The 14,938-nt window shown below is 42.6% G+C and overlaps 1 protein-coding gene across 3 annotated transcripts in view; it reads right to left on the reverse strand.

The window, feature by feature from the left end:
• Positions 1–14,938, reverse strand: part of LOC104952321 (disabled homolog 1-like) — a 90,850-nt gene that overhangs the window by 48,093 nt on the left and 27,819 nt on the right. The gene's annotated exons all lie outside the window — the stretch shown is intronic.

The raw sequence follows: 14,938 nt of genomic DNA on the forward strand, positions 1-14,938 counted from the left end.
GTGAAAAAATAGTATTGCTACAGTACTACCTCTTTGTGTTGCATTGGAGCTCTTTAGCTGTTTTTTTTGTATGTGAGGACATTTATTAAGACTGCTATTATTGTATTCAGTAAATGCACTTTGTGATGTGCCTGGTTCAAAAAAAATAACCTGAATATTTGACTTCTAAAGCAAAAAAAATTAATGCTACGACTTTTTTANAACGTATGATTTTTTTGTTATTACTTGAAAAGTGAAAAAATAGTATTGCTACAGTACTACCTCTTTGTGTTGCATTGGAGCTCTTTAGCTGTTTTTTTTGTATGTCAGGAAATGTATTAAGACTGCTATTATTGTATTCAGTAAATGCACTTTGTGATGTGCCTGGTTAAAAAAAAATAACCTGAATATTTGACTTCTAAAGCAAAAAAAATGTAATGCTACAACTGTGCACTTTTTTTTCAGATTCTGTTAAATTAATGCTAATTTGTTGTGTTTTTATGCACTTTTTGACGTACCTTTGTTAGATGAACAATGAATAAAAATTGCATGTTTTTCATCGCAGTAATATGTGTTTGTTTAAAATGTGTCACTACCCGCTTTTTACAGGCCGCTGAATGTTTGGCCCAGCTGAATTTTGTAGTTATAAAATCTGGCCCAACTGAATGTGTAGTTGAATAGCCCTGGTCTAGACCATGTGTCACCTCTCATGTGTACTTATGAGGCAGATCATTTCACCCGGGTACGGGCAAAAGGGTGCAATCTTCCCATAAGTGCGCCTCTGACAGAACCTCGAAGTGCCACAGATGGAAGAGGTATTTTCCATGTCACAATGAACCATATCAGAATGTAATTTTCATTACCAATGAGAGAGATATGCCTCATTGTGTTAGACGGAGGAGCGATTTAATGTGATGTACGGCGGCTTGTCAAAACCAATGCTATCTAGGTCACCCAGATTCCCCAATCTGCTCTGTGTTCTAACAGCTCCCAGTCTCTTATGATTTGGGTCAGAGTTAACGAGCATCACTCGTTTCTCCAGCTACTCTTACAGTTGGAGGATGTCAAAAGCCCTTGACAAAAGCCACCCTTTATTTATTAATTTGTTCATTTTAGTGCTACCTCTCTCAAGTGCAAACGGAAACTTCCTTGAGGGAAGTCAATTTCATTTCTGCATTTGTTAACCCGCCGCTGTCTTTGTCTTCGTCTGCCGGCATTTCACAAATCATCTCTTTAGACGTTTGTTTCCTGCTTGCGTCAGATTATTTGCCCTGTCGCCGGATTATTGAACAAAAACAGGAATGCTTTGAGAAAACCTGATGTATGGAAACACTCTCTTCCTTAACATTGAAGATATCAATCATGCAAGCCATTGATTTTTCAGGAGTGTATACCTTCACAAGGCGAACCAGACCCCCTGGGCATCATGCAGAAACATACATCTTGCCGTGCAGCTTCAGTGCAAAGGCATGAGATGTGTTCTAAATCTTTTTCATGAAGAGAAACCATGCTATCTTCAGTTTGTCAGAAAGATTCCTATAACCCTTGGTGCAAGTAATTAAATAAACACTCAACCAGTCACATCGTTAATCGGCTTCATGATCAAAAATCACGAGTGTTTTTTTTCCTTTCAGTTCTTGACGTGCTAATTTGCTCGCAATAAAAACCATAATTTAGATTTATGCTGCAGAGACAAAGGGTTGTAATTTGCAACAATTATACTGATTTTAATCTTCCCAGTTTCTCGATGGATGGAAACGATTCCTAAAGTATGATCAGATTTTCAATCATGTTTACTGTCTCAGAACTATAATGGGCAATCACACGTTGATTTTTAAATCAGATCATAGAGTACTTGAGGTGCTTTTCTAAGCCCCAGCATTCTTGCGAGTCACGTTTCTTCCTGAGACCGGTGTTTAATAGACTGCGCAATCAACCTCATATTGTGAGACAGGCCCCCGCGCATCCTGCCACCGATGAGTAACAAAGGTTGAACAGCCATCTATCACTGGATATGGCCAATTACACCTCCATTCACTGTGGTCCCGACGGAAGGTGCAGTCTGTGCTTTCTGGTTTGCGGTGACTGCTGAGGAGCGGGGACGGCCCCCTCCCTTCCCCTGCACCATCTACATCTCTTCCTGGCCAAGGCTGGCATGGCCCTGGGCTGGTGGAACGTTTGCTCGACAGACCGGCTTTGGCACCTCGCGCTGGTCATCTTTGTTACAAAACGCCCCCCAGCTTATGGAATGGGACACAACTGTCACAACCTGGCCTAGCAGAGCTGCTCTGAATATTCCTGCTGTGTTACCTTTTGTCACCAGTGAAAGTCGGCCAACCATTATTATATAGCCTCCATACCTAAAGACTGTAATCATTTATTTTGTGAAATGTCTTATTTTTCCACGGCTTCAGCTCCTATCGCACTCTCACAATCAACGATAAGGTCGTCTCATGCGACCTTACAAGTGTCGGATAGCCGATGATTAGATTAAAAGATAAGGTTAAATTGCTTTTTTCTTTTTACTAATTAGACTCCTGACTAGCGAATGGTTGACTGACATACAGGTCTTTGGGGCAACGCTGGAATGTATTAACATCTATGACCACATGTCATAGGGGTTAATCATCTTACGCACAGAGATAGAAGGTTAAATTATTAAATATATGAACATGTACAGCAACAACACAAATGTGTGCTCTATTTCCGTACTTCTGTGCCTGCCCTAATATTTGTATTCATAAGTGTGTTCACAAAGTATGGCAAAATACAGTGCACTTTTCGAACCCGGATGGTGTACTCTTATTAGTCAAAAAGTAGAGTTTGGAACATAGGACACGGACGTGTCTAATGACGTAGGAAGGGACAGCAGTTACGCTTTTTCTGGGAAGAAAAATACTTAACACAATTGTAAAGTGAAAAAAAAAGCTAGCAGATAGTTTGATAGGCAACAATAGCTTCCAAATCGCAGGAATGTTCACAATTAACAACTGAAAACAAGTATTGTTTGACTTGTTGACCATGCCAACATGCTAATGCTAGGTAGGTATTTTGGTTTAAACTGTCAGACATTGACCTGATGATTCCCTTGGCTGTGAATTTGGTCAACCAGATGAATGAATGATTCCAAAATATCATGCCTAGTATTGCCCAAATATCAGTGCAATCCATCAAATTGTGGTGAAGATATTTTTGTGGTGGAGCAACAGACTGGCCAAAAGGCCTGACACTGTCATCTAAAGAGCCCCTCTGCTACAGTAGCATGACTAAAAGAACAAAGGATGTGGGGAGCATCAGGGTAAAGAGGACAGCCTAATGAAGATCTGTGATCAAATTGAGTAAATTACCAATCTTTCTTTTAGCTATAGCAAACATGTGAATAATATGTGAGCAGAAGAAATGGGGACATCGTACTAGAAACTAAACCATTCCTTTTGATTTCTGCGATGATTTATCTGAGGGAAAGCTGAAATATTGTAGCCAAAGATGAAGAAGGACCTCTCCTTTCTCCTTTCTTCTCCTCTTCCTCCTCCTCCTCCTCCTCCTCCTCCTCCCTCCTTTGCCTTCCTGGCCTTCCAGGGGGAACTGATAGCCTCTGAGCTCGGGCTGTTCAGCCACGGCCCATTAGTTCACCTCATTCTGACAAGATGGAGGGCCTCTGACGACGGAACAGTCAAGTGTGCGAGCGGAGAAGGAGGGGAGGGAAGAAAATACATACCAAATACAATTTTCGGTTTGGGCATTTGAAGCGTTCTCATTTACTTTCAGAGGCAAAGAGAAGCCTCATTCCTTCGGGTTCAGCGGCTACAGCTGGCAAACTAAATAAGCGTTGCCACACAGTTGCTTTGCCGTGCAGATTTATATCAGTACAGGCCTTGGAGCTGTGCACTCACTTAGGCGTGGCTCCAACATGGCCGGGCACGGACAGAGGGCAGTGAGACGCTGCCCTCTGAAGTGCTCCCGCATTATCCTATTTACCAGCCCAGCTGCAGGATAACTGGGCCCAGTTTAGACGGAAGAAGAGCGCAGAATGTGTGTGCGAGTGTGTGTGGTCTCTTCAAGTGTGAGACATGACATAAATGAACAACACGCTTGCACAGCTGAGGTCTCAAGATGCAAATATTAATGGGGTTGGTTTTGAAAGTTTGCATTTCTTAGGCTGCTTCTGTCTCTATAACAGACATATTCAGGCTAATAGAGTATCACTAGCTCCCTATGGTGACAGTAAACAATAGCATGCAAACAAGATACATTTCCAGCTTTTATTTATCTAATACCACCCACCACATACAGCGGGTATGGAAACAGAGCCGGCGTGAGAATCCTGGACCTCTCAGAATCGTTAATTGGTTGATCCGTCTCTCCAAAGGCCTCCTCTGATGTTACTCGATGGCTTCCCAGAGGAGTCTTTAATTCACCGTTGATTTGGTTTGTTGTTGTGCTGTGTCTCAGCGTCTGAACAGTGTGTTAAAACAGCCTATTTACCACTTTCAATGGGAGCGAGAGAGAACTGGGCAAGCTCCAAAAAGGCCTGGACAAACACCATGTTACCTCACAGCCAATCTTTTCTCCTTCTGTCTCTATTTCCTCTCTTTTTGATTCACTCTTATCATTTTTAGTCTACACAGACTTTTCTTTTACTCTTTCAATTTCATTTTAACCTTCTTTTTTTTTTCTCCCTCCCACCCCTGTTCCCCCCTGCCCTCTTTTTCATTGTCTCCCTCTCTTCCAACATAATGCCTATTTGTGAAAAGAGGTTGAAGCATGTGTTATTTCGCTGCCACCCCCACCCTTGCCTTTCTTTTGTGAGTTACAAAAGAACTGTGGATACCTTGGTTTTGGTCATTATTTCATGCGGAGAGTAATTAATGAGACAATTAGGGTTGTCTCCCTCCCTCTGTGTTCCCTTTGAACGAAATAAATAGCCAAAAGGTGTCTTCTTTAATTGCACACGGGTCATGGATATAATTAAGAAAAGAGAGCAGCCTCTTTATGAAACTCCACTGTGAATAACTGTTTTGCTGTTTGTCGTTCTGACTCTATTCCTGTCTTAAAAGAAGCACATTTGATTCAGCTGGACCATAGACAGGTAATGTGAATATCAGAGGTTTAGTGAAGCCGAGATAAAAGTTGCCATGATCAAAACCGAGGAGCACAAAAACATTACCCGCAGTCTGGCAGACAGCTTTAATGAAGCTGAAGGGAAACACCGGACAGGAAGCTTTTTGTTTCCCGACCTCCTGTCACACTGTCTCTTTAATGCCGTCATGATGGGACATCGCTCACACACACAGTGTTGAGGAAGAGATTCTCTCAATGTAAATGAGGTGCAGTGTGACATATTTTGGATCCAAGAAAGTGAAACTTAAGTTTCAGATCCTAATTACTGTTGTCATGTTGCTACTATTAAGGGACTGTATGAAAATGATGAGGGACAGAAAAAGGGTTCGAAAAGAATCAAACGGGTAATTTTTTGTGAGCAGGGCTCTCGCTAGTTTAGTTATTTTCCTCCCGAGATTTCTAATCATTTCAGCCTTCCTTTGAGACCATAGAGCTGCCACCAGTGCTTAGTATTGTTACTCACACACAGTGAAAATAAGTCTTGTATATTCAAATAGCAGTGTGGCTGATATATAACGCAGATATTTAAACATTTTTAATACAAAGAAAGGTTTGTATATGGTCTTAAAAACAGCATATCCTCAGCAGAAATTTGAATCTATCCATCCAACAAAAATATATTAAGTAACTAAGCCATGTTGGTGTATTGGGCTTCTGTGATGTTGGTTTAGTGAATAACAATTATAAATAAATAATCAGCCTTGTGATCGCAAGCTTCGACCGATAACGAGCATCTTCAAAATGTATTAATTGGAGTACTACCAGTGTTTGATAAACAGGAATTCTGTAATTGTACTTTACCAAAATTGCAATTTAGTACATTTTGTTAAATTAACATACAGAGTTTAAATGCTTCACAATTTATTTTCTTTTTTTAATTGTGTAAATTCATTTGTGAGTAGCTCTGCTGTCGGTTTCTACCAACTCCGGAAGGAAATATGTGGCTTTTTAGCAGGTAAAAGCATCAATATGTTAACCAGCTAATCCCTAAAATTGTCTGTCATTTAGTGCAAACAACGATAGAAGGTGAAGCCAACCGGTAAAGTCGGATGCAAAACAATGAGCTTAAACTGGCTACAAAATGCAGTAAAGCCAAGGGGAGATGCAGAATCAGCTAATATGTGTCCTTGGTTTCATCACTATAATACACATTGCCTTTTTTTCTTTTAATGTTTTTTGTCAAGTGGAAGGGTCCATTAAAAAAACGGGTCCCAAGGTGGATAGATCTGCAAACGGAACGCTCTGGGGGGGCCAAACGGCTCCGTGTGTACGTTATACGATTATTTCCTGATAACGATGAAGCCATAGCCCCGCCTCTCCCCACCTCTGCTGCTAACTGCTGTGGCATGCTACAGATGTTAGTGCAACATGTACAGCTCCTCTACCACAACCATCAGCAACAAGTGGACATGGAGAACTACATGTTGCCAAATCCACCGCGGGGCATAAACAGAAGGGCAACCATGGCAACCATGCTCGGGGGGCTTCTTCGCTGCTTTTGGTGTATTTTGTGGCAGAAGTACAGCGCCACTTACAGGCCCGGCATATGTACTACAGCGTTTCCAGTGGTCTCGTGTGAACGGACACGTTAAATGAGCCGAATGTGTGTGAACGGAAACCCTTTTTTGATAACGAATTTGGTCCGTTTGCGCTCCCGTGTAAATGGGGTCTCATATGCCACCATCTTTATCTTTCTGGCTGCCAGCTCCTCAGTAGCCCACATCACATGCAAATGAATGGCATCAGTGGAGATCAGCTGTACCGTCCTGGGAAATGTTGGACTTAAGGAAAATAATTAGGAAATTCTGGTTTTGATCCTTCTCCCTTTACGCACACATTTAAAGAAGGGACACAGTCCCCCCAGGAGGCAAATGTGTCTTACATGGGACATGGAAAGGAATGTTGCTGGGATTTGGTTTCCATCATGCTGCACTAAGGGAGCTTACCATCGTCATGGTCCTAAATCTCTGTCACAGTGGGAGGTAGTGTGTGCACACACATGCCGGTGTGTATGTGTGCAGATGTGATAATACAGCCCAGTAGTGAGATCCTCTTTTTAGTCTTTATCAGTAGGTCCAGTTCTGTCCGCCTGGGGCTAAAGCGAAGGACCCAGTGGTGCTGAAAGCATGGGGTTAGTCTGGTGTGGCCTGGAGCAGCCGCAGTCTACAGAGCAGTGAGGTGCGGAGGTGCTTTGGAGGGACAGCCCAGTCTTTTGATCCCACCAACTGCTGGTGTTGATGCTGTGTTCCCAGGCCACAGTAGCCACCTACACCAGGCTTGTAATTACATTTGGGGAATAAAAGCACAGAGGGAGGAAGGGATTTAAATGGTTTGTGTGCCGGGCTGGAGGTAGAACGAGGTCCTTTCGCTCTCTCAGCTGCATGTCATTGCAGATTTATTCACCCAGCACGTCAGAGCATGATGACAAGACTGGTTATTACAGGTTAGAGAGGGGATGTTGTTTTGACGAGGAGGGGGGGTTAGGCTATGTTCTTTATTTATTTTACACATGTTGACCTTTTTGTATAAAAGATTGAACAGAAGGGAACATTGAGCTTCACTTGATAGTGTATATATTACATTAGGTACTGTATACCTTGATCGATCAACATGGCCCTTTCTATGGCTATTTGTCATTATTGAATTTGATCAACATCAGTGTTGCAACACAGCTTAAAAGTTAAAATCTAATTTAACCTTAAAAAAGTTAATTTTAATTTAAACAGGACAACATTAGATTTTCTCTTGAATCATTCTCTGCCATTTACTTAAAGGATTACTAGTTCAAGCAACAACTATCTAAAAGGATAACACATTTAATAATTTGAAAGAAAAAAAAGAACCTCTGTTTCGCCATGTTGTGGCAAAGACACTGCCCTCTTTCAGTACTATAGCCTGTTATGTCTCAGTGTTGGTTGGCTTGGCTGAGTTCAATAGAACAGAAGAGATACTTTGTCTGAGGAACCAAAGGCCAGAAGAAAAGAAAAAAGAAGCCACTGTTCTATTGCTCCTGAATGTAAAAATTACTTTTGCAAGGTTAAAGCCATGGACAAGCTGTCAACTTTCATAGCTGCTGTTGAAACAGGAAACAGTACTGTAGCGCTGGCTAGCTCTCCTCTCTGATCCCCTTCCTCTTCTATTCTGTTGTCTTATTCAGATCATTCAAAGACAGGATCTCAAAGAAAATAATAACCGAATGCTGAACTCTATTCTGAAGCCCCTATTATAGCATCTTTGATATCTTACTAGTTGATAGCTTCCTCGTAGGCGGTATTCTTGAAGTCTTTAGCTAGCTAGCTACCAGCTCAACGTTAGCCAAAACTGTGGTCACATGGTTTGTGTGTGTTTAATGTCACAAAACAATGACTAGTTGTTCTCACACCTAATTTGAATCAGATTTTTGGCAAGATTGTTTTTCTAATATATTTAGTCACTACCAGTACCAAAACATCAATGTTTTATGTCAAATATCTTGTTGGGATTAGATGTTGTGAGGACATTGAAGCTGTCCCTATCCAGTTTACTCATAGAACTGTTTCTTACACATGAATAAATCAGATACACTGAGAGCCTTCTGTCCTGTGATAGTCCCCTCTGTAACCTCTGTTTCAGCGCTGTTGACCCGATATTGACATGACAGGAGGTGGGAATAAGTCAATATTCTTTTCACCACTCCAAAACTACACACACTGACTGTAGATCAGGACATTTGATTTTTTAAATATAAAAAAAACCCTCAGAAAGTGGCACAGTTTCATGAAACAATATATCCTGCCAATACATCTTATTACCAACGGTTTCTCTTTGCTTATTTCAACATTAAAACATATTTTTCACAGTAGTTTTATGAAAAAAGGAAGCAAAAGAAAAATCCTTAAAAAACAAAGCAATTGAAAGCAGCCATGCATCCTTCTATTTCACAGAGATCTGATTTGGTCTAAACCCATTAGGCATGAGTTACCTGCTGTTGCACATGGATTAGAGGAGAGCGGCACAAAAGCTCTTTCTGCTCTCAGCTCTTTCTCAAAGAGAACGCCGAGGTGCTGAGAGGCTGGACATTTGGTTGTCACTCTTCATTTCTCTCATTGTGTTCAGGCTCCTGCAAGGCAAGAGCTCTGGTCAGCTCATATTGATCTTGGTCCTCAGACCTTAACCTTATTCTCTTATCTCTCCTCTCCTCTCTCCTCTCTCCTCTGCCACTTTAGAAATTGAATGTTTCGTGTACCACTGAAAAAGGTTACACTATGTGCATGTCAGGCCTGATTTGTCCAGTAGTGTGGGCTGTCAGGGACAACGCCTCCCATCCCCGGGCCGCCAAAATGCCCTTGAATAACCCTGGACTCCTGCGTCCTTGGAGTGACTGCCCGGCCTCCTGCTGGAATGCTATCAGACGCAAGAGGGGGCCTGCAAGCCATGCTATATTTGGCACTGTGTCCTTAGACCCGGCAGGAAGCCATAACAGCAGCTAATTAGCTAATAATGGATAGACTTTGAGATCTCTATAGTTTTTGCTGTAAATGTAATGCATTTATATATCACTTTTCTAGTCGTTGCCAATCCTCAAAGCCCTTAAACAATTCAGCATTCCCCCACTAATACTAATTCATACAGAGGCAGAGGCTACCATAGAAGTTGCCACCCGCTAATCAGGAGTAATCAATATTCACACCCTTAACCACTTTGGCCATGCATTTGCCACCCATGCTTTGCTGTTGTCAACAAGTAATGTGATTCGGATCAGACACAGCCATTTCTGATCATGTCACCTTAAACTCTCCTAACCCCTACTGTAGAAGTGTTTTTACAGAAGGACTTATCCACTCTTCACAGCATTATGCATTTCTCCCTAGCTTGAGGCCTTGCAAAGTGGCAAACCTTGATGTTTACCTCAAACCCCTCCTGCAATGACTTTCAAACAACACTGTGATTTCCCCTTCTGTCCCCACAAGGTCTCAGAAGAATTGATTCCCTTCACCAGCAGGCCTCACACAGCTATGCCTGTGGAGATTTGACTTCAGTACAGAAATAAACAGCAGCCCTTCAAGGCTTTGCTCTGATTTAGAGTACATTAAGATTCATTCACAGTGCCCCGCTTCCCCTGTGTACCACCTCTTCAATTTCCTCCTCAACCAGACTTAAGATTCATGTGTTTATATCAGAAGGCAGGAGGGCTGTTTGTGCATTTGAACAATGCCGACATCCTGTCACAGGGGACAGGCACTGGGACTTAGGTTGGGGCTGTGGGGGCTGGAAAGGTGGAGCCTTAGCTTTCTCTCTTTTCCTCACGTAAAATGTAGCCGTTTTTATATACCTTGTTTTGTCTACCGTATTGTCAAAGAGAGGACGCTTGAAATATCAAACCCCCCACACTACTCGAAAGGAACCGTCAAGTTTTCCACCAACACAAATGGAGACTGTCAGATCCAATTTCATTTGGGGCCTCGTGTGTTTCTTCCTCTTGGCTGCCTGTTCGCCACCAACTCTCACAATATAGCCGCGAACAAACACACAAGCATACATGCCCTAGTAGTGTAAGAGCACAAATACAAGCAAATACAAAAATGTGGCCACACACACACACACACACACACACACACACACACACACACACACACACACACACACACACACACACACACACACACACACACACACACACACTCACACCACAAAGCTCTGGGATACATTTTCTATATTTGTGTAATACTTTGTGTGTCTCTGTTTAAGTATGTGTGAGAGAATGTATCCTGGGTCTCTGGGGTAACCACAAATGATCCACCATTTGCCTGGCACCACTGCACAGACTACCCACAGCTCAGGAAAGAAATATGTTGTTTCACTAACAATCACATTGCCTGCACTGCAGCTCGTCTCTATCTTGCTTCTTGTTATGCTGTTTGGGTGTTGGTGTGTTTATGTGCGTGTTCCTCAGTGTACAGTATGTGCGAGCGTGTGAGTGTGTGACCGTTTGAGCAGCAGATAGTCAGACAGAGAGCGCAGTAGCTGTCACGAGTGCCCTTACCCGTAACTTGACCTTTAGTGACAATCAATCCTTGGTGGACATGTCCTGTGAAGGCTAAAGGAATTACCAAGCTACAGGCCTTCTGGCGTCATTTATCTACAAACTGGAGGTCACACAGGTCACAGAGAAACAAGTGGTTCCACTGGTACCACAACACTGTTAATAAATCAGATCAGCTCTAAAATTTGGTTAGGGGAATTGGTTAACAGCCTGGTATATACAAAAAAATCATTCATTAGCAGGCTTTCCAATATAACTGAAGGACACTGCCTGTTTTGTATTGATTTTGATTCTGAAAACAACACAGTTATGGCTTTTTAAATCATTTAAAAATGTGGAAAGGTAAAAAGAAAAGGGTCTGCAATTTGGCTCTAGAGGATTTGAAGATTAATTTAACTTTGCCTGTGTTTTTGCCGGTCTTATCAGCCACAGTGGACTGCTGGATCTGTCTGTGTGTGTGCATGTACTGTATGCTGTTGAGTGTGAATGAAAGAGAGCAATCAGGCCCAGCTGTACCTGCCCTCCCTTGACAGAGCACAGCGTTTGCCTGGTTAAAATAGCAGAAGGTTTTGATATGGCAGAGAGGCAGTCATTTGGCTGATCTAGTGGTGGCTCCCATAGGATCCATATCTGCGCGCCAACACTGAGCGGGGGAAGAGAATGGAGCATACACGCGTAAAACCAGCTGAATATTTGATCATATCCATCCCTGCCCCCATCCTGTACACATACAACCCATAATGCCTCCTCTATTTCTCACTCCCACCTTTATCTCTAATTTATGCACACATGCACATACATGTTTCTTTGCACATGCACTCACGAGAACATGCCCCATGAAGAAAGCACATTTCAAGCTTCTTTGAGCAACTCTCCGATGGGTCTGTTCCGTCTCTCAGTTTATTACAGTTGAGATGTTTCCTTTTTTGTCAAAATGCATCTCCGCAGGTGAAATCAGATCTAAAGACATCCTCGCCCAGGGGATGTCTCCAGCATTCTCTTCTCTCATCCTTCAAACACAATCTCTCCCGTAGCCTTTTATCTGAGCCCCTCCTGCTCCCCCCCACGCCCCGCTCCTCCCAGAGTGCAGTTGTGTTCCCTGCCTGCCAGCTCCTGTTGCTGCTGGAGCCCAGCTCGTTAAGGGAAACACTGGAGCATGGTCCTCCTCACCTTCCCTCTGCACTGCCTTTAATTAGACAGCTGTTTGTTTGTGTGTGCGTACGTGCGTGCGCAAGCTTGAATACATGGACAATTTGTCTGTTGTGTTTCTGAAGTATTTGTTATTTGTCACATGAGTCATCTTTTTGAAGTGATTGGTATCAAAGAGTAGCTTGGTTGTTTCTCTGATCTTCATCCCTATCATTAAATAACTGCGCTGTGTGGCTTTTGGACACACATATTTGGTAAAGTTAGTCAGATTTGAATGCAGAAATCATTGGCTTATTCATTAGTGAATTGTCAAAAAAAAAACATTTGGATAATTGGTCTAAAATGTTAGGTTTAGTAATCTATCAAGCAAGAATTAGCTGGTTCCAGCTTCGTAAAATTAAGGTTTTGTCCATGCTACTGCTAAGTGAATTTATTTACCATTGCAGACAGGAGGTCTGACAAGATGATAAATAGACATGTCATCTTGTCATCTTCCTATCCCTTGGAAGTAGCATTCTGCATTTTTCTATATTTTCTGAAATTTTTAGTGACTAAGCGATTTATAACTTAATTTAAATTATTTCATGCTTTGCATCTTGATTATTTGTCTTGTTAAACATGCCAATTAAGGCATTACTTGGAAAGATAACGTCATGTTTCTATATTCCAGTGAATGCAGTTAGTGCATGTGTCTGCTTTTGTGCTAGCAATGTTGTTCCTAGGCAAATTGCCTAACATCTGTATTGGTACAGTGCAAGAAGGGGTTGTTCCCACCTTTGTGGTAATAGAATCAAACCCATCCCCTCTTGTCAAGAGAGAGCGACTCCTCTCCTCTGCCATATAATCCCATTAACAGCACTTTACTGAAGTAGTGGCTGCCCTGCCCTCCTGCAGGACAAACGGTGGGCTCTTTAACACCTTACACCTCCTTGCCCTGCTAGTCCCTCTCAATCTCAGTTTTTTTTATTTTGTCTTTCTCGCCCTCAATGTTTTTGAAATAGACAAATATTTTGTATGTCATGACAAAATTCTTACCAACAAACCAGTTGTACCTTGGTGATGTCTGTTCAAGTATAATTGGTAAAACCATGTCAATCATATCTAATGACATGTAGTCCATCAAAGAAACAAAAGACTAATATCTTTTAATGAAAGTGGTTGATGTCAGAGCGTTGCTTTATTGGTTTATTTCTGTCCACTGTCTCGGAGATTCCACAAAGGCCTTGTAAAAGTGTGTATGAGCTTCTACGAGGCGTGGTCGGCATTGATCCAACTATTTACATCTCCATGACAACCGTGCTTGTCCCATAAGCTCTGCCAGCCGGTGATGATTATTTGCTTTGAGTATATGAGAGCTCATAGGTTAAAAAAAAGAGGATTTTCAAAGGCAAGGCGAAGCAGGACCATAACTCAAACACAGCAGTGGAGTGGTGGGCAGAAGTGTGCTGTTCCAGAGTATGAGATAAAACACACCAGGGAAACAGATCGTGCACCAAGCCCAGCCATCAAGAGCGGTTCTGCTGCATGACATAAGGGGCTAATTATGCTAAGTACAATGCATTACCTCTCGCATGTTCTATGAAAGCAGCCATTTCTCTGATGTGCTGCAGAACATAAACACACTTAGCAGAGGGGGCTGACAGAGGAGAATCAGTGAGGAATCCTAAACCACTGTCCTTGTCAGAGGAAATAAATAGAATAATGATGCTGGAGCCAAGCATTTCTGATTAATATGTCATCTCAACCCTCCCCTGACGCCTCCATTCTCCCTTTCTCGTTTCTCCCGGGCAGAACTAGTTTACCTTTCATTAGGAGACCCTTGGTGCAAAATGTGTTTGCTGATAAGAGCCAGCAGTTTATCAACAGTTTATAAAGCACGGCGCTAGGATTAATCAAATCAGCACACATCCGGAGAAGGGCTGGACTCTGTAAACACAGTCAGATCTGACTCTGCAGACGGATTGAGAGAAGTGGGGGAGAGAGAGCCAGAACAGGGAGGGAGGACAGATAAGTGCAGGAAAGAAATGGAATCAAATTAGAATGAAGTCAATTTGGCAGAAATTATGTATTTCGGGCAATTATTTTCTCCCAGACAGAATGTTATTTTGCGTCATTGTGGGGAGTCGAAATGAGCAGTGGTGGGAGAGGGCTGCAGTCAGAAGCGATAGAGATATGGTCCCAGTCTCTGTCCCTGAGCCAAACACAGTGCATCCTCTGTGACTAGCAGGGCTGGCTCCTCATTATCTTGGCTTCCATCTGAGGAGAAAATGCAGCGTTGCAGGCTCACTTTAGAGGGACACTGATCACAGGAGCAACTCATCTCAACTGGAGAAAGATTGCGCCTCCCTCTCTGGCTTTCCCTCCTCCTGTCTCCCACTGCATTCGGTTGAAGACAGACTGAGACGAGGAATCCTCTAGTTTTTTTTGGCTGAAAAGTGGAAGTTTGAGTCGGAGAGATGGAGCGAAGCTTCAAAAGGCACATGTAATTGAGCAGCCCTAGATAGGCTATCTGCGAACATGAAACAGCAACAGTTGTGACGGAGGGTAATTGCCTCCCTGGGCCTGTATAATGCCTTGTCGAGTCTTTAAACTTGAGCAAACTGCTGGAAGTCCTTATGTCAGCAGGTAATTGGTTCCAGGCATCAGTAGCTATGGGAAATGAGGGAA

This window comes from Notothenia coriiceps, unplaced genomic scaffold (assembly GCF_000735185.1).
Source record: "Notothenia coriiceps isolate Sejong01 unplaced genomic scaffold, NC01 NC01_scaffold00019799, whole genome shotgun sequence".
Classification (NCBI taxonomy): Eukaryota; Metazoa; Chordata; class Actinopteri; order Perciformes; family Nototheniidae; genus Notothenia; species Notothenia coriiceps.